At 35.4% G+C, this 26,533-nt stretch overlaps 1 long non-coding RNA gene across 1 annotated transcript; it reads left to right on the top strand.

The window, feature by feature from the left end:
* Positions 1-219: 219 nt before the first annotated feature.
* Positions 220-4,247, top strand: LOC141543717 (uncharacterized). The gene is made up of 3 exons (XR_012482499.1): positions 220-318; positions 692-830; positions 3,280-4,247. It is a non-coding gene; the product is annotated as an uncharacterized LOC141543717 (long non-coding RNA).
* The last annotated feature ends 22,286 nt before the right edge of the window (positions 4,248-26,533 follow it).

The following is a 26,533-nucleotide window of genomic DNA, read 5'->3' as shown; positions in this document are numbered from 1 at the left end:
TTCATAAAACCTTTTCCTTATACTATGTGAGACTTCCCAACAAAGGGATCTCTTTTATCTTAATCTAATATGATTCCTTTTCAACCCCTGTAATCCCCAAAGGATGCTGATTGGTCAGGCACATGGGAGATGGAGAGTTGTCTCAGTCAAGGAGAGCTGTCTCAGTCAATGAGATCTCTAGCTGAATCTGAAGACTTACAGAAGGGAAAGTTCTAAGAAGGTGGGCAGTTGGTGTTGGTGGTAGTGGTGGTGGGAGAATCAGGGATCTGAGCCTGGAAATTAGAGAACAGGACTGTTGGGATAAAGCAGAAGATACAGGTAAGATGTAAACCTTTTTTTTTCTCACGTTGTCCTAGAATTTGACAGTTATGATCAGAATACAGAGTTTGGGAGGGAATCTAATTTTCAATGGACTGGTACCTAGTGGCCTACAATTGCCCTCTGTGTGAACAGCAAAGACAGGAAAATTGGAAATCAATCCCTCCTTCTCAATTGCTGGGTGAGAGTGAAGGATTTTTCCCTTTTCCTTTCTAGTTAAGATACATGCCATTACCCCTTCTCTCTTGATCCTCCCATTGGCCTCACACTTTTATGATCTGGTCATGGGCAAATTTGTTAAGTAAATGAGGTTTATTTTTGCTGCCCCATATGCCCTCCAGCACTTGTCCCTACATTTTGGGCTATCTTCCAGGTGTTCCTATCTTCAGCTAAGGACTTATCCTCAGGCCACTGCAGAAACTATCCAGACCTTACTGTCTTTGCTCAGTCCCTCAGCTTTTCTCAACTCTCCACCCTTTCCGAAGAAACACAGCCATTCTGTATTATAGCAGGTAAAAGCTATCTAATCTGAAATATGAGAGCAAAGGAAGAACTTTAGATTGACTGCTACATGTGTATATTTCATTTAATTTCATTTATTTACTTTTTGCTGAGGCAGTTGGGGTTGAGTAACTTGCTTAGGGTCACACCGTTAGGAAGTATCAAGTGTCTGAGGTCAGATTTGAATTGACTCCAAGGTCCATGCTTGGTCCTTGCCAAAAGGCAGAAGAGATATAGGATGAGAATTAGCAGAATGGAAGAATCAAGTGAGGGTTTTTCAGAATGGGGGAGACATGGATATATTTGTGGGCAGTAGGGAAGGAGATTATAGACAAGAGAGACTGAAAATAAGTGAGAGTGGGGATGAAAGAGAGAGTAATCTGGTAGAGGGGGTAGGATAGAATGGGATCAATTGGGGTTAAGTGACTTGCTTAGGGATACATAGCTAGGAAGTGTTAGGTATCTGAGGTCAGATTTGAATTGACTCCAAGGTCCATGATTTATCCACTGTACCATCTAGCTACTTTATATGTATATATTTTTATATCGAACTTTTGGATACTATGCCTTTATAGAGTATTAATGGCGATTTGAAATCTACTTGAGAACTATCATGAAAAATGGAAGTTGGGGTGGGTATGGTTTTTTTTTTGAGAGAAAAAATCTTATAGTATATTTGAAATCCTACTGTATCAGTTTGACATATGTCATTGCTCCTGGGTTTGTGTACCTTGGAGATCTCATCCATCTCCATAGCTCCAACTACTATCTTTATAAGATAACTCCAAACCTACATTTCCAATAGTCTGATGGAAATCTCTTCCTTGACCTGTCTTAATAGATACATTATACCTTCAAATAATATTTTATTTTCCCTCTTACTGGATGTAAGCTTTATGAGGGCAAGGATCATGTTTTTTGTCTTCCTCACAGAGAATAGCACAAAGCTTTAAATATATATATATAATATATATATATATATATATATATATATATATAATATATATATATTTAAAGCATTGTGCTATTCTCTCTCTCTCTCTCTACACACACACACACACACACATATATATATACATATATGCAAACATAGTCATATAATACACACACATATATCTGTAGAGAGAACTTAGGTACCCTATACCATTTTAGATTGAATATAAGTTCATGTTCAGGATAAGCCTATATCCTTAAAATGAGGTCTGTTTGAAAGGAAAAATCATTATACAAAAATATATTGACTGTGAATATTGAAATTTATTTAAATAGAAATAAAAATATTTTTACTATTTTTTATTATAATTGATTTTTGTCTTCATCATTTTAATTGTTTTTTTCTTCCTACTAAAAGTAAAATTATAGATCACATTCAAGTCAGATTTTTTTTTTCAGGGTGTGGGAATGGGAAGTAAAGCTTATATGTGAACCAATTAAATACTTCTTGAGTGAATGATGTTACTAGAATTAAGTCTATACTTAACCCCATATGGCAGTAATGATTGGGCCATTTTTTCAGTGAACAAGAAAGAGTTAAGTATTTACCTGTACAAAGTCAAACATTCTTATACAATGAAAGAACAATTGGACAGATTGGTCATAGGATCAAAACTAATAGCCAATAATATCTAGCATTTATATAGGACTTTAAGGATTGCAAAGGGTTTTTTTTTTTTTTTTTTTTTTGTTTGTTTTTACAAACTTTATCTCATTTGATCAAAGGATTATAGGGTCACATTTATGCAGCCAGAAGGGACCTAGTCCAACTCCCTCATTTTATACATGCGACATAATAGGGTAAATACTAAACATGTATATCAATGTGAGAAAGAAAATACATTTTAAAGGAGAAGCATTTTTTAAAATGGGAAACAAAGCAGTAAGTGAATATCAACAAGTGTTGTCAAGAAGAATCATGCATACTTAGACAAAAAGAAGCAAATTGGAATTTGATACTTATCTTCCCATAGATCTGGAAAGAAAGAACATTTTCAAGTTCCATGATTTCTGATGAAGGAAATAAAACAATTCACAAGAAGAGTTCTTTCAGAATTAGATTGAATAAACATTTGCCAAGCCCTTTCTGTATGGAAGGCACTGGGCTGTGTGTTAATGTAATGTTAAATAAAGGTGGATAGAATTTTGTACTTATCAAAATATGAAACTTATGATTTAGTAGGGGAGATAAGAAAATTATACTGAAATGTAAGAGTATGATGTAAGATGTCTAAAAGAAGTCCAGTGCTGAACATAGCCTTTTGAAAGCTCATAAATTTATTTTCTATTGGACCACCACTTGGGATGTAGAGAAGGTAATGAAGAACATGTTGCATGTTGGGAAACAGAAATGTTGCCTTTTTGGGGGTGAAGTGGGGGGCAGGTAAAAAATAAATAAAACTGAGATGAGTCTATTGGTGTCTTCTGATCCTTCTTTCTCCTCTCTTCTTCTCTTCCATTGTTGAGCTGCTGTTAGAATTCTGCTTGCTGAGTCCACACCTTCATCCTTGATCCTGAGATGGCTTCAACAGCAGTACCTGGACTGATTCCTGCATTTTTCTCTATGGCTGGTGATGGAAATGACTACTATAGTGGGCGCCTATTGTGGTTTGGCTTTCTTGGGGTGTATGGGGTAGTGATATATGTGGTTCAAATGCCTTGGGCTGCCATTCACAATGACTTTTGGTGCCAGGGCAACGCCACCTTACTTTGCCAGATGCAATGCTTCGAGAAACATTTTAACATGGCGGTGGTAGGCCTTTGGTATTTCTTCTTGTTTATTTTCTTGGCCAATTTTTTTCTCATGGAGTTCTTCATTGTTCAGATTCTGTCCAGGCAAAGTGATATGAAAGCGATAGAGACAATCAGTGAAGTGGAATTGGGCTCTATGGTGGGAATACAGGAGGCCACCTCTCTGCCAAGGAAAAATATACTGAACGTTCACATGGAAAAGATGTTGCTGTTTTTATACCTCTTCTACTTCTTCTTGCAACTTACTTTCCAGACAACATTTCTGTGGATCCTTGTATACAGGCACTTACCCTTGGTGAACGGCACTCTCATTGACTGTAAAACAGACACATGTCAGAACCCCTATTTATGCCTGGTGAGGGGTACATTGGAAAAACGCATGTCCATTTATACCTTGATCACTTTGTCCACTATGATCATCATCTTCTGTTTGGCATTCTTTCTCTACAGTGCCCACCACTACTTAGTAAAGTTAGGCGTTTTACAAAGCCAGTTCCACAGAACTTGGAAAAACTGAAGTTTGGAAAAGGGCAATGCCCTCTCTCCCTCACTCCACATATGCCAAGGAGTTCTGGTTTCCAAAAGCATTGTGTTGGCTTCAAAGCCTCTTCCTATCAATAGCTTTTACTTTCTTTTTCAATATAAAATAAAATAAAAAGTCTTTATTGTCTCCAGTGGCCAGGCAGAAATTATCAGGATATTAGGGGTAATTTTTATTTCTCCCCATACTCCTCTGCTTCTACTACAAATATTGAAGTTTCTAATGGGATGTTAGTCCAAGCCAAAATACAAAATTCAGTGGGTCAGTTAGATGATTCAGTGGATAGAGCATCAATCCTGGAATTAGGAGGATATGAGTTCAAACCCAACCTCAGACACTAGCTGTATGATCTTGGAAAATTGCTGTGAATTCAGCCCTCCATTAATTCACTCATTTAGAGTACAGTGTGATGTAAAAGAAAGGGAAACCTTGATTCAGGTTCTGTTTCTGACACATAATGGCCAGTGATCCCAGAGAAGGTGCTTACTGAGACAAGTGCTGATCAGAATTGATAGAGAAAATTTCATTAGGAGGCTTCCATTCCAATAAAATCATAGGTTTAGAATAAAAAGCTTGAGAAGACATGGGGAGGAACAACTCAGAAGTAGGTTTTCAACTATTCTTCTGAAAGAAACACCAAGAAATTTATCCATTTCTATTAGAGCCATGGGGTGGAAAAAGAATGAATTCTAGTGACATAGGCTTTTGCCTATGTGGTTTTTGAGTCCTTCTTCACTTCTGCCTCTATTTCACCATAGCAATTCATGCTTTAACATAACTTTGAAGTAAAGTACTTCCAACTTGGAGAATGTGTCCAACCTCATTTATTATCGACTTCTTTGACTTTGGAGGAACCTTAGAATTGAAGGATATTCTATTATTGTGGAAGTTGGAGGTATAATATCAAAAGGGCTGACTCAAAGAGAGACAGGAGACTTGAAATGCAGATTTCAACCTGATCTGTGTGACAATGGACAAATCATTTTGTCTCTTTAAGTCTCAATTTCATAGTCTTTGAAATTGATGTAATGTTTTTTGTATTATTCTTACAGGATTGTTAAAAGGAAAATGCTTTATAAATCCTAAGAATTAATGTCATTTGTTATGTAGCCCATAAAGGTTCTGGGTTCACTTTCCCAGCAAACCCTGACACATTCTGACTAATAAGAGTAAAACTAATGCCCATTTCAGAGTCATTCCCTATGGGGAATGATCCTGAGGAGTTTCTTTACTCTGTTAGAGTGCCCTTAGTATCATTACCAGCTAACATTTTCCCAGTATAATGTAATCCTAATATATATTTACCATTTATGAGTTCAACAGCCAGTGGTTATTGTCCCAATATAATTTTGATCAGTTGATCACTCTTCAGTTTAGGAACACTAGAGAGAATGAACTGAGACTTAAAAGAGTGACACCAATATTATCTCTTACTAAGATCATTTCTGGGTATGACCTAGCCAACAGATGAATCATTCCCTTGCTAACAGGATATCGTGTTTCAGTGATTATATCATTTGTTCTGATGCTGATTTCCAGCCTCAGAGCTGGTTCTTGTAGGTGACTGACAAACTTTGTTAAGAATTCCTATTGCTGAACTTAGTCTGACTTTCCGAAGATGGTCTATTCTATCTATGAAACTAATTTATTTAAAATTAGAAAAGGATAAATACAAGAGAGGAAACAAAAAACCCAGCAGTGCTACATGGAAACCAGATGAGGAAATAGTTGATATCAGGCAGTAGGGTGCTCCCTCTTTTGTTGCTGTTATTTCTCTCCCCATCTGGAGGCTTACAGCATTTCCACCCTAACTATCCACCAGAAAGAAGAAATTTGTTCATCTATTCCATTCATTTGTAGGCATACTCAATTGTAGCTCAACAAGCCAATCAATAGGTCTTTTGGTGCCTTGAAATAAATGTCAGGAAATAGATATGGCATATGTGCTCGTACTCCCAAGTGAGTCCAGGAAGTGCTTCTCTCCTTCCCCCCCTCCACATCACCCATTTCTGGAAACAGCTCCTTCCATCTCCTGATGGGTTGATGTAAGCAGAACATATTTTTGCTTGCTTTAAGGAATGGAATCTCTTTGGCCAATCCTCCCATTAGAGATTTTACATAATCTAGCGCTGCCCCCTACTCCACCTAAAAGCATGCTGAGTTTCTGCTTAAACATTGGCAGTGATAGGGAAGTGAAGGAGCTCATTCCATTTTTGGTTAGCTTATTTGAGCTAATTATCAGAAGGTTTTTTTTCTTACACTGTATCAAATTCTACCTCCCATATGTTTCCATCGGTTGAGCCTATTTATGTCCTTAGGGAAATCATTTATATTCTCATTTTTATATAGAATATATATATTTTTTTGATCTGGGAAATGAAGGGACTTCTGAGGCCCTGTGGTCCTCTTACATTTTACGGAAATAATTATAAGTGAGCTATCTAGTTCAAGTTCAGATCCCAGAGATCTTATTGAAAAGAAAAATATATATGGCTACTCTAGGAACTCATACCAAACACAAAATTCAGGTTCTAGACTATGTTTTTGGGAAAATATAGCTTAAAGTTAGATAGCTAGTAATGTAAATATCTATTTAAAAAAGATGAATTTAAAAAGGTATGAATAGAAAATAAGAGAATCTTGATTATTTGAAGATTTTCTGTGCTTTTAGGGAGGAGAGAGGAATTGTGGAAGATATGAAGTTAGGAATAGAGAGAAGGGAATAACTGGAAATGCACTAAAGGCTTTTCAGCTGGTATAGAATAATTGGAAGTGATCATCAATGAACTCCTTCCTATGTGTATAGGAAGGAGTTTAAAAAAATATATATGTATATATATTTTGCTGAGGCAATTGGGGTTAAATGGCTTGCCTGGGATCCTACAACTATGAAATATTAAGTATCTAGACCGAGGCTGAACAAGGTCCTCCAGATTTCAAGCCAGCACTCTATCTACTGTGCTACCCAGCTGCCCCTTCCTCCAAAATATTTCAATTAAGTTTTTTGGATGTTTTTCCCCCATGGAGAAAAATTGCTAATTCTATAATTCGATGGGAAAGGGGGATTTGCCTTATAATGATTAGAGAAAGGTCAAGTGATCATGCAAAAAAAGACCTAGAGCTGAAGTTAAAGACTGGATTTCTCTATCATGTCATCATTCATGCTAATTCTCCCTCAATCACCCTAATCATTTCATTCATGACTTTGACCACATACAAAGATGTGATCTTGCCATCAACCACAAATGTGCCATGTTCATGAGCTCTGAAATTCCTTAATCTGAGCACAATCTATTCCATCTCTTCCTTTGCCTTTGTAACCCTTGGCAACCCTTCTTCATCACCATAACTTCTAATCCTTTGTTCCCACAAGTCCTTACCAGACCATCACCTCTGCCCTAGCTATACTCACTTCTCCTTTCCATCTTGACTCCCTAGATGATCTACTTCAATTTTACACTTTCTTCTTGAGTTACTTTTTATTATATTGCCTACCTTGATATCATTTACCTTTGCTTCTACTCATGTGATGCTAAATGAAGCTGTGCTGATTGGGTCAACTGCAAATTTATATAACCTCAATTCATCCTTCACATTTGCAAGGCAATTTTTGTACACTTCCCTGATGAACTCATCTCATATACTATGGCAGCTCTTAAAATCTTTTCATTCTCCCCAAACCTCCCAGGCTCCCATTTCCCTCATGCTCTCTGTTGTCTCATGCTTTACTGAAAAAGTTGAAGCCATTCATAAGGCTTCATAAGAGTTCCTTTTTTCCTCACTGTTTGTTCCTCACATTATTCAGATAGCTTCTGCCACTAAAGAGATGTCTCTTCTTGTCAAGGTAAATCTCTCCTTTTCTTCATCAGATTCCCCTTTCTATCATCTTCTTCCACTTCTCTCTTCTGGCTGCTTCCCTATTGCCTACAAATAGTTTTTTGTCTCTCCCATGCTCAAAAATCTCTCAATTTGGGACAGCTAAGTGGTGCAGTGGTTAAAGCATCATCCCTGGAATCAAATCTGAGTTCAAATCTGCTCAGATTCTTACTAATTGTGTAATCCTGAGCAAGTCACTTAACACTGATTGCCTCCCCCCAAAAGTAAAAAAAATCCTTCACTTGATCTACCTGTTCCTGCTCATTATCTCCCCATATTTCTCTTCCTTTTTGTGTCTAAGTTGCTTGAGAAGGTTGTGCACAATAATTGCCTCATTTCCTTTCCTCTTATTCTCTTAACTCTATTCAACTAGAATTCCTCTCTCCAAAGGTACTAACCTTCTCTTAATTGTCAGATATAATAGCCTTTTTTTAGTCCTCATACCTTTTGACTTTCACAATATTGATCACCCTCTTCTTTTTTATTTTAAATGAACACTTAAGGAAATCAATTACACAAAACTAGCAGTACATTGACATCATTGTGCAAGTTCATGCAACATTCCACATTAGTAACTGCAAACTCTCTATATAAACAAAAACCCCAACAGAAATTTTCTTTTCTTGCCATTTCTCCACTTAATTGAATCAAGAGAAAAGAAAAAGAAATCCTTTATATCAAATATAGATAGTCAAACAAAATGCATTCCCTCATTGCATACAAAAATATATGTGCCTTATTCTGCTCCCTAAATATCATCTTTCTTTCAAAAAGTGATCACCCTCTTGTCCTTGCTATTTCCCTCTAGGTTTTAGAACAGTTTTCCTACTTCCTTCACTGTTCCTTCTGTCTTTCCTGGGTTACATTTTCATTTATGTCATCCCACTAATAGGGAGTATCCCATAGTGTTTTATCCTGGACCTTCTTCACTTCTCTCTCTGCCTTATTATTTCATTTGGTGATCCCATCAGCTTCCATGGAATTAACCATCATTTCTATGCAGATGATTCTCATTCTACTTATCCATCCCTAATCTCTCTAATGACTGAATTGAAAACAAGATTCTCTAACTGCTTCCTGGACACTTCAAATTGGTTATCTCTTATACAGCTAAATTTCATGATATTCAAAATTGAATTTCTTGTTTTTTCCCTCTTTAACTCTCCCTACTTCCCAACTTCTTTATTACTATTGAGAGCATTGCCATCTTCCCAATCACTCAGGTTCACAATCTAGAAGGACATAGACAGAAATTAAGGCAAAAGCCTGCGGGGGCTAAGACAGCCCGGGAACAGGATCTAGAGAGAGAGAGAGGGGAGACTACTCAAAGCGATGGTCAAGCATGTCTCGTTTATTGGCTTACAGTTACAGAATATATAGGCAGAAAACCGCAATGCCATGTATGCATAAGGATTGGGTAGCATGATAGATGAGTCAAATATTTTTGTAACATTTACCAGGTGCAGATTATGAGACGGTTAGGGGCCCAAGGACGGGGTGGAACAACGTAGTTTTGTCTATTCCATATCAGTTCTGGGAACTGTATGTCTTGACATTTTTCAGAAATCATCAGCCTCAGGGCCGTGGTGACCTGGGTTTGTGCAAGAGGGGGGAAGAGCAAGGGGAAAGGTTGGGGAAGGTTCCTGACAAGATATAAGCTAACTCCTCATTCTCTCTTACATCCCATATCAAATCTGTTGTCAAAGCCTATTGAATTTTATCTTTGTAACAACTCCTATATATGCCCCCTTCTCTCTTCTGAATCTCGTAACCACAGACCTAAACAATAGTCTGTTGACTGATCAGCTTGCCACGTCTCTCTTTACTGTAGCTCATCTTTTTTACTTTGTCAAAGAGAATTTTCTAAAAAGTAGGTCTGACCATGTCACCCCTCTACTTTGGTGGCTCCATTCTCTGTTTGACATTCAAAGTCCTTCATAATGTGTTCCACCCCTCTTTATTCCTTACACTCTTGTCTTGTCTCCCTGCCTCATGTATTCTCAAAATCATTGAAACAGATTTCCCTGGAGTTTCTTGAAAAAGTCATCCCACCTCTTGAGATCTAGGCATATTCACTGGCTGATGTCATGCTAGGAATGATTGTCCTCCTCTCAACCTGCTGGATTCACCGGCTTCTTTCAAGTCTCAAGTAATATCCCACTTTCTATAGGAAATTCTTTCCCAATTCTCCTTTAATTTTAGCAAATTCTCTTTGTTTATTATTTCCAATATATCCTGTATGTAGCTTGTTTGTGTACAATTATTTTGTATGTTGCCTTCCTATTAGATGATTTTTAAAAAGCAAGCACTGTCTTTTAATGAATTTTTTTGGGGGGGATCCTGAGTGCTTAGCACAGTGCTTGGCACAGAGTAAGTGCTTAATAAATGCATATCCATTAACTGAATAAAAGACTTACTACTTTGGATAAACCCACTTGATCTCTGGGTCTCAGTTTCTTTAACAACAAAAAAATGAGAGAATTAGATTAAGTGTTTCTTATAATTCTAGTATAATTTGCTTCTATGGTGGAACATCTCTATTGCACAAGATAAGCCATATCTTTAGACTAGGACAAATGGCATTAGTCATGTCAGAAGATCTCCCCTCAATTCAGAAACAGAATGTGAATGTATTGTTGATCTTGTACATACTATCTTTGGGAGACACAGCTTCATCTATGAAAATTAGGAAGTTAAATTGGATACTTTTAAAAGTCCTTTTCATCTTCATTTTGTAATGGACACTTTGCCCCTCACTTCTATCACTGAAAGGAGAGAAATTTCAAAGGGCTTTCTGTTGAGCAATTGAGATATCAGAAGAAAGTTTAATAAAAACCACTCTGAATGGCTATTCAAAACAAACTCACATTTTGGCTGTTTTCTGAAAAGGTATTTAAAATATGTCTCTTCTGTTTGTTTGGATTGGAATTAAGTGACTTGCCCAGGGTCATATAGCTGGTAAATGTTAAGTGTCTGAGACTGGATTTGAACTCAAGTTCTCCTGACTCCAGGGTTGGTATTCTATATACTGCACCATCTAGCTGCCCCTATATATTTCTTTCTGTATCCTTTAGCTATCATCTTTCTCCAAGAAGTGGAAAGCACAATTCATTAATAACCCTCTTTTGGAATCATAATTGGTTATTAAGGTGATCATAGTTCTTAAGACTTTCACAATTGGTTTTTCTTAATAATGTCATTAAATCATTGTATAAATTGCTTTTTTTAAAAAAAAATTCTGCTCACTTTATTCATTAGTTCATGTAAGTTTTCACAGGTTTCTCTGCATCTGTCCTCCCCCCCTTTTAACTTCAGTTCCATTATATTCAGGTTATAGTTCTGATATAACAAAAAATGCTAAAAATAAAATATTAATTTTTTTTAAAAGTGCTGTTGTAAATGCTTTGATAGCTATGGGTTCTTTCCTTTTTTCCTTTAACCTTCTTGGGTGAGCATACCTAGCAATGGAATGCCTGGGTCAGAAAGCATGGGCATTTTAGCCCTTTATTTGCATAATTCTAAAATGCTTTCCAGAATATTTGGATACTTTTTCTTGTTGTAAAAACTATTTATCTGAGATAACAAGCTCCTCCCTCTTCTTCATTTCTTCCTAGTATATTCTTTTTCCTCTCCCTTTTCTTTCTTAAAACCATCAAATAGGAGGTGGAGCCAAGATGGAAGAGAGTAGACCGGACATTTGCCTGAGCCCTCCCCCAAGCCCCTGAACAGATTCTGTAGTGTTAGAACCTACAAATATTTGAAGTGTAATAATTTCCAGCCTAAGATATCTTGGAAGGACTTCAGGAAAGGTCTGTTTCAATTGAACAGGCAAGAATCCAGGGCAGGCATGATGCAGGAAGAACTAGTATGAGGAAATCTACTGGAAGCACAACAAGCTTGTTGGCTACTCTGTCCTGGTTCAGAAAACCAGTGGATCAGCAGGCCAGTTATAAGACCTCCAACACAACTATAGAAGGCAAATTGTGAGCAGGACTTGGCCAGACTCACCCTGTGCAGTTTGAAAATCTATAGCACCATTGGCCCCAGTGAAGTCAGAGGCCTCTGTCCCCCTGCAGAAGAACCTTGGGACAATCTCTGCTGTGCCCTAGAAGTAGAGCTCAACTTTTAAATAAGAATAAAAAACCAGAAAGAGCTCCGATCATGAAAGCTACCAGGGAGACAAGGAAGTTCAGTACACAAATCCAGAAGAGAACAGCAAAGGCAAAATCCCTGCAGATGAAGCCTCAAAGTGGGATATGAACTGATTCAAGCTTAAAAGGCTCTCTTGGAAGAGTTCAAAAAGGATCTTAAAAGAAAGAAGAAAAATGGGGAAAAGAAATGATAGCTATGCAGGAGATTATGAAAGTTGGAAGAGAAAGCCAATAGCTTGGAAAAAGAAGCACAGAAATTGAAGAAAACAGTTCCTTAAAAAACAGAACAAAACATCTCCTTTAAAAGTATAATTAACCAAATGCAAAAGGAGGTAAAAAGGCTAACTGAAGAAGATAATTTATTAACAATTAGAATTGGACAAATGGAAGTGAATAACTCAATGGCACATCAAGAATCAGTCAAACAAAATTTAAAAACTGAAAAAAATGGAAGAAAATGTAAAATAATCTCATTGGAAAAACTGATCTGAAAAATAGACTCAGGAGAGACAATTTAAGAATTATTGGACTACCTGAAAACTATGATGAAAAAAGAGCATGGACAACACCTTTCAAGAAATCAAGGTAAACTACCCTGGTATCCTAAAAGCAGAGGGCAAAATAGTCATTGAAATAATTCACCAATCACCTCCTGAAAGAGACCCCCAAATGAAAACCCCCAAGGAATATTGTAGCTAAATTCCATAATTATCAGATCAAGGAGAAAATACTGTAAACAGCCAGAAAGAAACAATTCAACTATTAAAGGGCCATAATTGGGATTTCCCAGGACCTAACTGCTTCCACATCAACAGACTAAAGGGCCTGGGATATGGTATTCCAGAAGGCAAAGGAGCTCAGACTACAACCAAGAATCAATTTCTCAGCAAAATTAAACATTATCTTTCAGGGGAAAAGATGGACATTTAATGAAATAGGAGATTTTCAATCATTTCTGATGAAAAGACTAGGGCTGAATAAAAAAAATTAATCTTCAAATACAAAACTTAAGAGAAGCATAGAAAGATAAATGGAAGAAAAAACCACTATGTTTTTTAAAGGTTAAAATGTTTACATCCTTACATGTGAAGATGATATGTGTAACTCATGAGAATTGCATCTTTGTCAGGGAAGTTAGAAGGGTCATACTTAGAGAGTATAGGCATAATAAATTGACTTAATGTGATGATATAACAAAGAAAATAGGATAGAAAAGGGATTGTACTGGAAAAAGAGGAAAGGAGAAGTAAAATGAGGTAAATGACATCATATGAAGAAGCACCAAAGACCTATTACAGTTGAAGGAAATAAGGGAGGGGAATGAGCATTGTTCGGACCTTAATCTCATTGGATTTGGCTCAAAGAGGGAAAAACATATATATTTAGTTTGATATGGAAATTTGCCTAATCCTATAGGGATTTTGAGGGGGGGAAGAGAAAAAGAAATGGGGAAGTTAATAGAAAGGAGGACAGAAGTAGAAGGGGAAAGAGATAGGAAAGAGCCTGAGGAAGGTGGTGTTGGTCAGAAGCAAACCACTGATGTGGAGGGAAAAGGGTGAAAAAAATATAACCTGGGAAAATAGTATAGAAATACAGAGTTAGTAATCTTAACTGTGAATGTGAATGGGATGAACTCTCCCATAAAACAGAAGTGGATAGCAGAGTGGATTAAAAGCCAGAATCCTACAATATGTCATTTACAAGAAACACTTGAAGGAGAGGACATGCATACAGAGTAAAGGTAAAAGGCTGGAGCAGAACCTCTTATGTATGTTTCAGCTGAAGTAAAAAGAAAAAGCAGGGGTAGCAATTCTGATCTCAGATCAAGCACAAGCAGAAAATAAATCTAATTAAAGAAATAAGAAAGGAAACTATCTTGCTAAAGGATGCTATAAATAATGAAGTAATCTATACTAAATCTATGCACAAAATGATATGACACACAAATTTGATGAGGTTTGGCTCCCCTTGATTCCCAGTCAGGGAGCCAAAAATGATGAGGTTCAGCACAGGTCAAGGAGTTGTGGAAACCCCCTTCTGGTTGGTGTAGGTCCTTCATAAATGAATTTACAAACCCAAAAAGTTAAACTGATAAAAAGTTTATTATTAGAACTGAGAAGTCAATTTTTGCAGGCTGACTTCCTTAGTGGCAGGATCCCGACAGAGAAGTAAAGATTTAGCAGAGAAATTCCAACAGAGAGGTAAACAAAGGTCCTTTAGGGAAATAAGGCGAGAGAGATAAAGAGGGAGTAACGTTGAAAAGAGAATGTCTTTTCCTGCTTTTGGCCCTCTGCAAGGAATTGAGCTGAAGGAAGCTTGTTATATGGGTAGCTCTTGAGGTTGGGAGCAGTTTTGAGTTGAAATTAGAATAGAGAATCTTCTAATTGAATGAGTGTCCCTGGACTAATCTCCAGCTCAATAGAGTTGGATAGAAATCTCGATCTCCAGCTCAGGCTAAGTAGGAGTGGTCCTGGACTCAACAGAATGAAACCACTTTATCTTGATTCCCTGTGGAGAGTCTCTCAAGGGAGAGCTTCTCTGAGGGAGTTTCCCAAGCTTTCCCCACAAAGTCCGAGAGAGAGAGAGAGAGAGAGAGAGAGAGAGAGAGAGAGAGAGAGAGAGAGAGTGTTTCAGGACTTCCCTCCCCAAATTCTTAGAGAACAAGCTAAGTGAGTTGTAAGAAGTAGTGAAACTATTCTAGTGGGGTATCTCAACCTCCCTCAATCAGAATTAGATAAATCTAATCTTAAAATAAACAAGAATGAAATGAAGGAGATAAATAGAATTTTAGAAAAATTAGGTATGATAGACCTTTGGAGAAAATTAATGGGAATAAAAAAGGATATACTTTTTTCTCAGTGGCACTTAACACAAAAATTGACCATGTATTAGGGTATAAAAACCTCACAAATACAGAAAGGCAGAAATAGGAAATGCAATAAAAATCATGTGTAATAAAAGACCATGGAAAAGTAGACCAAAAATTAAACTAGAGAAGAAAGAATGACAAAGAAAATGAATATCTTAGAACAGATAGTAGCAAACCTTAACCAAGAGTTGAACTGAAAAATTTGAATGAGCCATGGAAAAGTAAACAGTAACTCAATGAGACAATAAGAAATATTCAAACACAATCAAAAGGTTAGAAAAAAAGAAAATGCAATAAATTTAATATCAAAAACAACTGACAGGTCAAAGGGAAATAACCAAAAAATCCTTAGATTACCTGAAAGCATAACCAAAAAACAAAGTAAAAACAAAATTAAAAATTTGTATATGATATTTCAGGAATTACAAATGAAAATTTCTATATTTCTTAGAACCAGAAAGAAAATTGAAAATAGAATTAATTTATTTCCCTTTATAAGAAATCCTCAAATGAAAACAAATGAAAACTCCCAGGAATGTTATAGCCAAGATACAGAAATTCCAGGTCAAAGAAAAATACTTTAAGAAGCTAAAAGAAATAATTCAAGTACCAAAGAACTACATTCATCTGTGACAATAAATAAGATGAAGATTTGGAATATGCTATTACAAAAGAAAAAAAATAAGACTTGAAATTAGGAAAAAATATCTAGCTAAACTGAATATAATCCCACAGAAATTAAACAGATCTTTAATGAAATAGAAGACTTCTGAGGCTTCTTGATAAAAATGATCCAAAGCTTTAATAGCTTTGATTGAAATATAGGAGTCAAGAAGATGATAAAAAAGATTTTTAAAAATCTGATTATTGGAAGTGACTATACAGAGATGAACTGTATACATAATGTTTATCCATATAATAGGGGAGAAAACATAAATGTCTTCTTAGAAGCCTAGTATCTTTGAGGTTCATAGAGAAAGTTAAGAAAAACTGAAGATGGATTTATTCTGTTTTGATGATCTTAGAAGAAGACAGAAATAGGAGGGGTATTGGGAGGGAAAGGGGTAAGGAAGAAAGGAAGGGAATTTACTATTTCAAATAATAGGGACACATGGGATGGAAAACATTCATACATGGAGAAAGGAATTGGGAGGAATGGGGTATCTAAGAAACTTCACTTCCATCAGAACTAGAAAAAAGAACATAAAATAATTTTTTCCCTCTCTCAAATTATATGTATGTACATATATAGACAAAGAAAAGGGGGGGGACAGGAAAGAGGAAGGGAACTTAATAGGGAAGAAAGGATAGGTAAGAAAATAGTCATAATCCAACAAATTCCAGTGTTAGGGTGGGCATATATTAGAGATCAAAAGAAAAGGAATAAAGGGAAAAAAATCTGTGATAGGAGCAGGACAAGCAGAATGAGAAGAAGATTAATAGAGCCAGAAACAGATCACTTTAATTACAGATCACAAATTTTGGACAGATTTTTTCCCTCCCTTTAAACTATCTTCTTTGTAAAGATAGACTAAGGATTAAGGCAGAGGGTGTGATAAAAGGAAATACACAACAATAGCAACTATGAACACACATGGGATTATCTCACCCACAAAGTGGAAAAGGATAGCAGAATGCATTAGAGTCTTAACAATACATGGTTTACAACAACCACAAAAGGATCCACTTAGATTTAAAATGAGAAGTTGGAGTAGACTTTATTATTCTAGTGAATTTAAAAAGCAAGTATAGCAATCATGATTTTTATGAAGAAATAATAATAGACTTTTTTTTTTTTATTATGCTTAAGGTTACCGTAGGTAATGGTGAAAAGAAAAAAAAAGACTAAATTATTCATAACAAAAGTGAAAAGTAATGGAAATTAAGGCAACTGTTTTGCCAATTACATGCCAAAAAAACTGATGTTTGAGAGGAAATGGATGAATACTTACAAAACTACAAAATGTCTAGTTTTACAGGAGAAAAAAGAAAAATAAACTATAAATTATCTTGTAAGGTAGAAAAAAGTCAAATTCTTGGACCAGATGGATTTACAACTGAATTATATCAAATATTCAATATTAAATGAATTATTAATAAAATAAGAAGAAACCCTTTAAAATTCTATTTATGACAGAAATATGTCTTCCTATATAAACCAGAGAAAGAAAACAGAAAGAAAAATTGGAATAATATTCATAATAAATATCAATGCAAAATTTTAAATGAAATATTAGCAAATAATCTATAATCACATATTAAAATGATTTTACACTATAAATTAGTTGTATTTTTACATGCCCAAAATGTAGGGTCAGTTCAACATAAGAAAAATTATAAACATAATAAACCACAATTTTATTAACAACTGCTGAAAAGTCTTTTGACAAAATGCAATATCTGTTTCTGTTAAAAATACTAGAAAGCATAGGCACTTTTCCTAAAGCATAAAGACTTTTTCTTAAGTAGTATTTACCCCTAACCAAGAGTAAATATTATGGTCTATATAATAGAGAAAAGTTAGAAGTCTTTCAAATGGGATTAAGGATAAGACAAAGATGCCATTATTATTACAATTTTTAAAAATAGGGCTAAAAATTCTGGTGTTAGCAATAAGACAAGAAACAGAAACGAGAAAAAACAAAGGCAAATAGAAAAGAAAACTGTTGCCTTTGGAAGATGATGTGATGATCTATCTAAACTAAAAATTGAGACAATAAAATCAGCAAATTTAGCACAGAAGTATGCCAAATCACCAGCTAACACAAGGGAGCAACTTTTTTCGTTGGCTACATCTTAAAAAGAGAATTGAATGAATAGGGAGGTTTCCCTCTCCCTCCCCCTTTTCCTCTTCCTCCCCCTCTCTCTTCCCCTTTCCCTCTCCCTCTCTCTTCCTTTCCCTCTCCCTCCCTTTTCCCTTCTCTCTTGATCGCTTTCTTTCTTTCTTTCTTTCTTTCTTTCTTTCTTTCTTTCTTTCTTCTTTCTTTCTTTCTTTCTTTCTTTCTTTCTTTCTTTCTTTCTTTCTTTCTTTCTTTCTTTCTTTCTTTCTTTCTTTCTTTCTTTCTTTCTTTCTTTCTTTCTTTCTTTCTTTCTTTCTTTCTTTCTTTCTTTCTTTCTTTCTTTCTTTCTTTCTTTCTTTCTTTCTTTCTTTCTTTCTTTCTCTGTCTCTACCTCTCTTTCTCTGTCTCTTCCTCTCTGTTTTTGTCTCTCTCTTTCTGTGTGTGTGTGTGTGTGTGTTCTCCCCTCCCTCCCTTATTGGTTGTATTTGAGAGGTGGATGGGGAGAGGGTGAGAGTGTAGAATAGGCAAACAAAACTTTAAAGATTTTTAGAAAATAATTGACGCATTAAAAATGTCTTTGTTAGTTTAGGGATATGCAAGTATTTTCTGTATACTTTGGCTATCTTATAAAATTACATTTTGTATTTAACATTTTATTTGAGTAGTTTCCTTAGGTAGTAAATTTACTAATTTATTTTACTTTTAAATATATTGGTTAAAATGTCTCCCTTCCTCTTTCCCTCCTTCCCTCCCTCCCCCCCCTATCTCTCTCTCCCTTTTCCTCTTCCTCTCTCCCTCCCCTCCCCCCTCCTTTTCTCTCTTCTCTCTCTCTGCCACACATTAAAAATCCACAAAACTATGCTATTATATGCAGCTTTTGTCATCCATGTTCTCCCACCTTTGCAAAAAAAAAAAAAAATGGAAGGAGATACTTCACATGTCTGTTCTTTAGAAGCGAACTTAATCATTATAAAATTGTAACATCAATTTTCAGTGGCTATATGGTTGTAGTTTTTCTTTCATTCACATTATATACATTGTTTTCCTCATTCTGCTTACTTTGTATCAATTTGTATAAATCTTTTCACTCTTCTCTATATTAATCATATCCATTGTTTCTCAGAGCACAATAGTATTTCATTATATTAATGTATCAAAATTTGTTGATTTAGAAATGCCCAATTGATGGGCATTTATTTGGTTTCAAATTTTTTTGCTAACAAAAAAAGTGCTACTTTAAATGTCTAGTGTAGGATTTACTTTTTGTCATTGATCTCCTTGGTGAATATGTCTAACAATGTAATCTCTTGGTTAAGGATACGGACTCTCTTCACATAATTCCAAACAGATTTCAAGAAAGATCCACTAGCTCCAATAGCATGTATCAGTGTGCCCATCTTTATTTTGATATGTAATTAGAGAATTCTTTCAAATGATTATTAATACTTTACAATTCTTACTGTGAAATTAGATTTTCACAAATACTGTCAAAACAGAATAAAGGGAGGGATAAAATATCTTATTAAGATAACTCCAATCAATCACCATGTGAGTCAACTGGCTAAATAACAAAATTCCTGGCAAAAGGGGCCCAGACTGGGTAGGGTCAATGACAGAGCACAAACCTTTTGACATATGGAATGGGTGAATAAAAAGGATTGTAAATGCTACCAATTATAACTCTGACTGTAAATCTGATCAATTGTAACTAACTTTGATTGTAAATCAGAGTTTGTGCAAAAACTTTGCAATTTCATGTAATCAAAGTTATCCACTTTATCTTTTGCCATTGCCTCTATCCCTTGTTTGGTTAAGAATTCATCCCCTCTGTGAAAGGTATGTGATCTTCTCCTTCAATTTTTCCATGGTATAACTTGTTATATGGTTTATATTATATATGGTATTATTTTTAATATTAGGATTACAGATCTATTTTAAATTTGTAAGAAGCTGCTCTAAGCATAATTTTTGTTAGATTCCTTTCCAATTATATTAGAAGCACAAACAGGAATTCTTTCTTAGGTAATGTATGTTTTCAGGTTTATCAAATCCTGGCCTTATTTCATTCAAATGTTTAAAATCCTTTGTCTAGTCTGTTTTTGTCTAGTCAGACTTTGTTTAGTCTGATCTACTTTTCTATTTTTAAAAGCTGTGGTAAATGGTTTTGAAGATTTCTGCTTTATACTATAAATTTGAAGTCTGCATATAAATAAGAGAACTTTGGAGAACAATGTAAAAGGCAAGAGTGCCAGGGGAATATTGCAGGCACATCCCACCTGAGTAGAGGGCCTTTCATTCGATGGCTCAATGGCCCAGGATCTGTAAACAATAATCGCCTTACTTCTTGACACACTGAAGCAAAAAAGCAAAGTTACAGTAATCCACATTCCTGGTCCTTTTCTTGAGGAGTATATTTTAAAGTCTGAAACTTTGATGAAGGTATCATTTATCTCTATTAAGTTTCCATTAAGGTCTATATCTTTTGTTTGTGCTTTTTGTATTGGTTGCTATTTTTATGTTGTATTTTTTAAATGATGTGTTTAGTTATATCTATATTTTTATACTTATTTGCAAATTCTGTACTCCCCTACATAATTCAAATTTAGATTCTCTGCCATTTGGCCCTATATATTTAAGATTGATGTTGGTTACTTTAAGAATAATGTCATTCAATTCCAATAGATTTGTGATGAAAGATGCCATCTGCATCTAAAGAGAGAACTATGGAGACAATGTGGATTGAAGGATAGTATTTTGAGCTTTATTTATTTATTTTCCTTTCTCATGGTTTTTTCCCTTTTGGTCTGATTTTTCTTGCACAATGTGACAAATACAGAAATATGTTTAGAAGGTTTGCACATGTTTAACTTATATCAGATTGCTGTTTGGGGAGGGAGGTATTGAAGGAAGGAGGGAGAAAACATTTGGAATACATAATCTTACAGAAATAATGTTTAAAATTATCTTCACATTTATTTGGAAAAATAAAATAACATAGAGAAAAAAACTAAGTTCTTATGAGAGAGAAAAACCAATAATGTCATTTCCATGTTTACATTCATTAGCCCAATGAATTTTTCTTCTATAATGACTACAATTTCTGCTTTTTGGATTATTTTAGCCTGTCATTTGATTCTGTGTAGGCCTTTGCTTTTTAGAAATGTTTCTTGCAAGGTTGTTTTCTAATTCATTCTGATATTCTCTTACATTTTATTGGATTAGTTAGTCCATCTACATTTAAAGTTATGAGTTAGCTTTCCAATTTTTTTTTGCATCTCTAGCATTAAACAATTCTTAAAAATTCCCTTCTATTTCTAACTAAATATTTTGTTTGCATGGTTAATTGTGTTTAAACTATTTTAAATGTAATCCTATTCCACAGGCTTTCTTCTACCTTTTATTCCTCAATGCTATTTACTAATCTTTATTTAGTTTTTGGATTTTACTTAAATTATTGGTTTCTTTTTCATTCTTTCATTTATTTACTTTTCCCTTTCTTTCTACTTTCCCTCCTTTTTCCAATCTCTCCCAGTTAAGTCATTAGTTCAAAAGCTACTCTTCTCTCTTTGAACTTTTTATGCTATTAGTTTTCTTTTATCTTTGCCCTTTCTAAGAATATTTTCTTTGTTCTATTTATTAATTCTCTTCCTTCATCCTCTATCCTGAAATTTTATTCTTTGATTCTTTTTTTAATCTCTTTTTATTCTTCTTGGAGGCAAATCTCATTAGGTTTCAGATCTCTTTTCTAATTGATTTCGATGTGATTGACTTTATTGGCCTATTCTTTACCCTTTTTCCTCTTCAGTTCATGAGGGACGCAATGTGGATAGAAGTAGTACCCAATGCTAATAATCACCCTGTGTATTAAATTGTGTAATATAATTTTACTCCCCTTTCCCATATCATCTCTAGGTCTGTGTTTTTCATTATTCTGAATGCCAACTGTTCCTAGGAGCTCACATATTCCTTCTCCTGCAGCAGGATGTTGTCCATGGAGCACAGTACTCTCTCAGAGAAAGTGATTTTCAAGTGTTCCAAATACCCACAGATTAAATCCACAATGTGAAGTTCTCATCTAAACTTTTTTGCCCATATACCCATTTTTTGAATAAAAGAAAAACCCATTGGAATGCTCCATTATTGTAACTTACCGTTGAGTTGGGACCCACACCTTTCATTCTTTTTATCCTTTTTTTTTTTTTTTTTTTGCTATCTCCCCTATAGACTTAGAGTATATCTATCCTTCATTCCCTCCTCTCCATCTTCTTTCTCCTCATTTATGCATCCTCCCCCCCACTCCAGTTTATAATTTTGTCTCATGAAGAACATGATTAATTCTCCTATGGAGGATTGTGAAGTTTAATCCATAATGTTCTCCAAGTTCACTTCTATTATTTAAATCTGCTTACTTCCTTATTTCCTTATGTATTCAAACTTTCCCACCAAAATCAATCCTTGATGAACCCTCTTAGTTTATTTGTTCTTTATCCTTTTCTCTTTCTGTCCTTTTCCTTGGCAGTTTTTGTTTCTGTTATTTGCAAATCAAATATTCTACTTATATCTCCCACCCCCAAGAATGTCTCATTTGCTTCTTTTTTTGATCAATCTTTATCTTCCCGCCCCCCCCATTTGTAATTATGTTCAGGGATATCATCTCAGGTGGGAGCTTGAGAGCCTTTTCCTTTTAGAATATACCATTCCATTTCTTTTTGTGGGTAAGAACAGCAGCTGGTACAGAGAGGGAGCCAAATGGATAAATTTTCACTTTCTTTTCCATGGATGCAGCTATTTGTAACATTAGTTTTTGGAAAGAATAGCTTGTACTTATAGAATGCCTATTATGTACCAGGCAGTATGTGAAATGTTTTACAAACATCTCTTTTGATCCTCACACCAACCTTGGGACATAGGTGCTATTACTTTTTGTCCATTTTTATAATTGAGGAAACTGAGATAAGGAGAAATTAAAATGATTTGTCCAAAGTCACACAGCTGCCAAGAGCCTGAGGATAGATTTTTCTTTCTGATTCAGGTCCAGAACTCTATCTATTGTTTCACCTAGCTTTTTATATAAGGCCTCCCCTATTTTGTGGGTAGCAGGAAAGAAGCTGTTTTAGGGAAATTGCTGACTCTATCACTGGGTGAATGCATATGTCAATGATTATGTTGGGTCAGTGCCTAATCGACAACTCAATTGCCTCACTCTTCAACTCTATCTATTTCTGAATTCTATAATCCCACAATTATTGGTTATTGAGATACGGCAGCTTAGCTAGGAAAAGAAAAGGTTGCAATGAAAGAGATGTGGTAAAAGAATCTTGGAAATGACTAAGAATGAAGGAGAATAATAGCTACTATTAAGACTGGAAGAGAGTTGGAATTCCATAGTGAATTTTTTTTCAGACAAATTAGATATTTGCCTAGTACAGGTTTATGATTTAACCTACTCTTTCTGGGGAGAGGGGAGGAGTTAGGGCAAAAAATGGAAGTAGACTGAAGCCCAGGATATTCTACTTTTTGGCCTGAGGTCCTAAAGATTCAGTCCATTTATAACTTTACCCTGTAATTTCCTCTTCTGTGAAATGGGGAAAGTGCAGAAACTACTTCCTAATATTGTTGTGAGAATTAGTGCCTGGCACAAAGTAGGTGCCTAATAAATACTTGTTAAATCTAAAATTTATAAAGAAATTCTTGAGAGTGTCATCAGAGCCTGAAGTTTGAGCAACCTGAGTGTTTTCTTTTCTTAGCAAAAGACACATAAAAACGAAATACATGAAAATAGGGTCTGAAAGAATGAAAATAAGTGGTATATGATGCAAAACCATCTTAAATTTTTGTTGTCCTATTTATTTTATGTGATTTTTAATTACTAAGTGTTTTTTCCTTTAGCCCAAAAACCTTACCATGTCTCAATTGTATTAGGGAAAGAAGGTTTTTTGTCCATTCTTAAAGAGTCAGAACACTAGAAAATCTAGATTCTCACAGGTCGGGGATTGATAGCTGTAAAGAGAGGGAAGTTATGTTTCTCAAAAAATCTGAAAGGAGCTTTAGTTAGAGAAACTACTTTAAATTACTCTATTTGAACTTGGCTGGGTCCTTTCTTTTCTTCTTTTCTAGGAAAAAATGAGGTTAAGTGGAAACAGAAGGGTTTAATTTCCAGCTCAGCAATGTTGTGTAACCCAAGATCATGTACAAATCATTTATTCTCCAGTCCTCAGTTTTCTTATTTATAAAACGAGGAGGTTGGACAACCTTTTGGGTTGGAATTTCAACTCTTGTGATTCTATAAATGGCAAGGGGTAGGGATGGAGGAGGGCTATTAGGGACATCAGTCTGGGATTTAGTAGTGAATATTGAAGCTTTCTCAAGCTAGGGGGTTTCTTTTCTCAAATCTCAAACTTCTCAAAAAAGAGCTTTTGTTGGCTCCAATTCCAGTTTGTGAGCTCTGGAGCAGAATTTGGTTTTGAGTTTGAGCATATGTTGGAGAAGAGTCATACTTGCCTTAATCTAGGTCATTTGGAGGCAGTTTACTCTCCCTTGGTAATAAGTATGCAGAATGATTTCTTCTGAGGTCTTCCTAACAGAATGAGCTGTTTCCTATCCTTGGGGACAGCCTCATTCTGAAATCTGCTTGTTGTTTGTCCTTCGTTCTCAAAGAGGACCATGGCATCAGGGAGATGAATTGAATTTAAGTGAGGGAAGGCTGTGCAGGGTCACCTGCCTCATTTTTTCTTCCAGAGACATCTGGGACTAGTGGCAAGATGAGCTCTATTAGGATTATAAAATCTTGCCAAACTATTCTCCAGGCTATGAGGGACTTGAAATGAAATAAATGATAGTGACGTCTTCTCTCTCTTGATTACAGTAGCTTACCCCAACCCCTCCAAAACTGAATTACTCAGCTCATCTAGAGATTTTATTTAATTATTCATACTTATTAAAGAAAAATTCCCTTGTGCTGTGTGGGAAAAAATGTCCTGACAGGTAATTCAAAACCCCCCAAAAAGACAATTAGTGTGTACACATACCATCATGACCTTTGGTGTGGACAAATAATCCTTTTTAATAATAATTAATATTTACATAACATCGAGGTTTGCAAAGTCTAAACATGTTATTTGATTCTTATGATGACCCTGTGAGGTAGGCATTATTATTAGCCTCATTTTACAGAAAAGGGAACTGAAGTTGAGAAGTTAAATGACCTGTCTAGGCTCACGGAGCTACTAAGTGTGTGAAGCAGGATGTAAATTCAGGTCTTCCTGAGTCTATGTCTTGTACTCTTATTAGTGCAGCACCTCACTTCTCAAATATCCACCTGCCACATCCATCCCAGTTTCTTAACAGTTCAAATTAAATTAATCTAGTTTTTCTTGGAAATCAGAAGGAAATGGAAAATAAATACCAGAACAGGAGTGAAGAGGCACTAATTAAGCCAGCAAGGGGCAGAAATTTCTTTTATAAGTAGAAAGGGCTCTGAAATCAGAAGACCTAGGTTCAAATGCTGGCATTTCACTTACTGGTATGGTGAGTTTGAGTAAGTCATTTAAATGGCTTTGTGTTTCAGCTTCCTCAACTGCAAAATTAGACTCATATATCCTACTTCATAAAGGGGGTGGGGATCAAATCAGAGAAATGTATATAAAGTACTTTGTAAGTCAATAAGTTCAAAGGAAATGAGAGTTATGATTATTATTCTTAAATTATTGAAAACTGAAGGAAAAATTATCTTTCAAGCAGAGCCAAGAATTTGATCAGGTTAGCAGAACTGCACATCTGTATTTAGGGTCACTTCTGGTAAGGATTTAGTGTCTAGGGCAAATTACGATTTTTACTTTTATCACTCAACATGTTTAAAATGGATATTAATTTAATTGCTTGCTGTCTTAGAAAGAGGGAAGAGGGGAAGAGAGGGAAAAAATTTGGAACACAAGGTTTTGCAAAAGTGAATGTTGAAAATTTTGCATGTATTTGGAAAGATGAAATACTATTAAAATTTTTAAAATATTCTCAAAAATATAATGGATATTAAGGTAGCTTTGAAAAGGAATAAAAGACAAAATACTGGGGTTGAGGTTGGGTATTACTGCCAAGCTGCAAGCCACATCAAAGCCACTGTGGTCAGGGTGGGCATATGTAGAGTTTTTTATTTTTTTAAATGGAGAGGCTCTAGGTGTGAGAGTCCTTAAGTCTTTCCTGATACCAGTCAGTCATTCCACTTCCATCTCCCTGGCCTTATGACCTTTTGAATTACTACCCAAATGGCCAACCTGCAAATGTAAGCCTCCTTCCCTTTAAATTTCCCTTATACCCTAGAGAAGTTACCCCAGAATTCAGACTTGAAGGATGCATCTATGAAATGAAAGAATTGACTTGATGGACTCTTCCTTCCTCCCCCAAATGTGCATACTTATTTATACAATTTATTGCTGCAAAAGAAAAATCAAATCAAAAGGGAAAAACGAGAAAAACCAAAATGCAAGTAAACAAACAACAACAAAAAAGAGTAAAAATGCTATGTTGTGATCCACACTCAGTTCCCACAGTCTTCTCTTTGGATGTAGATGGCTCTCTTCATCACAAAATCATTGGAACTGATCTAAATCATCTCATTGTTGAAAAGGGCCATCTTGATTAACTCTTAAGATTGTCTGAAAACTTTTTTTGTGGAGAAATTTAAAAAAAATCCCCCCCTCCCAATCTTCAGATTAGATTGGGGTAGATTGAGGATTGACAGCAAGGCTGTGAGCTG

This window comes from Sminthopsis crassicaudata, chromosome 5 (genome assembly GCF_048593235.1).
Source record: "Sminthopsis crassicaudata isolate SCR6 chromosome 5, ASM4859323v1, whole genome shotgun sequence".
Lineage (NCBI taxonomy): Eukaryota > Metazoa > Chordata > Mammalia > Dasyuromorphia > Dasyuridae > Sminthopsis > Sminthopsis crassicaudata.
This window is presented reverse-complemented; position numbering and strand designations above follow the sequence as displayed.